Genomic DNA, 2,410 nt, shown 5'->3' with positions numbered 1-2,410 from the left:
TTAAGCAATTTTTACAAGCAAAAATAGGTACTCCCCATTAAAGTATCGATTGAAGACTTGATCCAAAACCATAATAATCAACATGATTCCTTCTCCAAACACAAGAGGGGACTGCTAAAGAAATCAGTCAAGCTTTATGTTCTCTATGATGTTGAAGTTGCCCTCATCATTTTATTTGAAATCACTAAGATTTATGATTTTGCAAGAAACAAGTAGGTTTCCTTCTTCCATCCCTTGAAACCTCACAAAGTATTTTTTAATATTTCCTCTTCTTCTGAATTTATCCAAAGTATTTGTGAGTATTTCCTCTTTTTATAAATTTATCCAAACAATTTGACGGTCACAAAACTTTCTAAAAAATGAGCATGTCTAGACATCCATTTTTAACCAAAATTTACAAAGAAAGTAGTGTATCGAGCCTCGAAATAGTAATGGAAGAAATTAAAGAATTATTTGTATTTTGTTCAAAAGTGAAGAAATTACTCTAGGAACAAGGGTTACAAGAGATCTGGTAACTTGAGGCTTTCCCAACGACTTAAAGGTCAGGGTAACATTGATTAGTTGAGGCAACCTACTCGAGGCAGCGTACTGACCCTTAAAATAGGCTATGAAATGTCTAAGAATGACATTCTCGCCTCTCTTAGATTTGTAGGGTTTCTTTAGTTGGTTCTTTTAAGAGAAACCATGAATGATGCTCATTTTTTTATACACAGGTTGCGCTCTTTTTCATCTCACTACCTTCTCTTCGAAAAATATTGCATGATGATTCGCGTTTTATTTTCCTGTGGTCCTAGCACCAACAATGTTTTATTTGATTCCATGTTTCACTAAGAAAATAATTAATAATTGATACTATACTTGTATAACACACAATAATTCAATATATAAATTTTATAAGGAATACATTTCAGATACTTGAACTTAGCAACTATATATAGTCATGATGTAAGGAAAACTGGTGTGGTTGGTAGGGTTGTATTGGATTGTTAAAAACAACTAGCTTATAACATTCTTTTATTGTCCAGGAAAGAAAAAACTCAAAAGAAAAATGGGGTACTTACTATTGGACTTTGTTTCATTACGTTCAGAACAACCGATTGTTATTTTGCCTTTGCTTCTTCATATTTTTCTCTGTGCTATGGTTCATGATTCATGATGTCTGAGATTGGCATAGTGGAAACATGCACATAGACATCTGGGCAACAACTGGGCAACGATGGAGCCATACAGAAGCAATTAATAACACATGGTGTGGTTGAAAACACAGTCGTGGAAAGTGGGTGCATGCAAGCCCACTTGGTTGTTCCTTTTATATTTTATTTTAAATTATTTCATTTAAAATAATTTATATATTATTATATTTATTTATTTATTATTTTTTTATTTTCATATATTAAAAAAAATGAACACCAATAACTTTACTCTTGCACGTAGGTTGCGATATTTTATTTTAATCTATTTCATTTAAAATGATTTATTAATTAGCATATTTATTTATTTATTCACTTTATTGATTTTTTTTTTTATTTACATATATTAAAAAAAAAAGTATGCAAACAACTTTACTCTTGCATGCAGGTCGCAACCAGCTCTTGTGAATTCTTTTGATCAAGTTAGAGATCAATATATTGATCCATATAAAAGCATATTTTCACATTGGAGCTGGAGTAGATCCATATATAAGCATACTTTCACATTGCAACAGGAGTAGATCCAGATGCAGAAGTGCAACTTTATTATACCTAAAGGCCAACAACTCCATATCGAAACCCATTTTCTTTCTTTCGAGATAGTGATCAAGAATCTAACCTTCTTGGCGAGTGAGACCCTGATACTTATGATTGTGATGTGGAGTGTACAACTGGATCTGATTCAATGGAGTAAATTTCTACTACTTGTGGTGCTTGTGGGAATAAATAGAGGGTGTAAGTTGATTGAGTTGAGAAGTATCTAAGCCATTAGAATATGAGTCTAAATTCCACATAGATGTATCATTTTCACTATACTTTCCATCTTTCTTATTGACATCACTTCCAACAGATTTTTGATTATGCACAAGAAGACTCATTAGTTTTTCTGGTCCTCATATTTAGTTATAATCTTTTCTTTTGTTCCTATCTATTTCATTTATTATGAACTCGTTTTCAAAAATTTGGATAGATTAGTATCCTCAATGTTGTCACAGTGGGCATTAAGGACAACAACAATTACATGCATTTGACGTAAAAAACTATCTTTAAAAAAATAATTCTCTATAGAAATTTGAACCTCATTCATTGAGGGAAGTGCCTATGCTTTGACGAAGGAGTTTTAGAGCATGCTTCAGAATATGGTTCTGCATAGTCTTCTCCAAAATACCTAGCTTATTTGGAACTTTTAACCTCATATTTATTCCTCAATTCTAATGGAG

Source organism: Pinus tabuliformis, chromosome 2_2 (assembly GCF_031772625.1).
Source record: "Pinus tabuliformis cultivar Carrire ecotype Pingquan chromosome 2_2, CPIR1, whole genome shotgun sequence".
In the NCBI taxonomy this organism is placed as follows: domain Eukaryota; kingdom Viridiplantae; phylum Streptophyta; class Pinopsida; order Pinales; family Pinaceae; genus Pinus; species Pinus tabuliformis.
The sequence above is the reverse complement of the archived record's forward strand: the minus strand, read 5'-3'. Positions refer to the sequence as shown.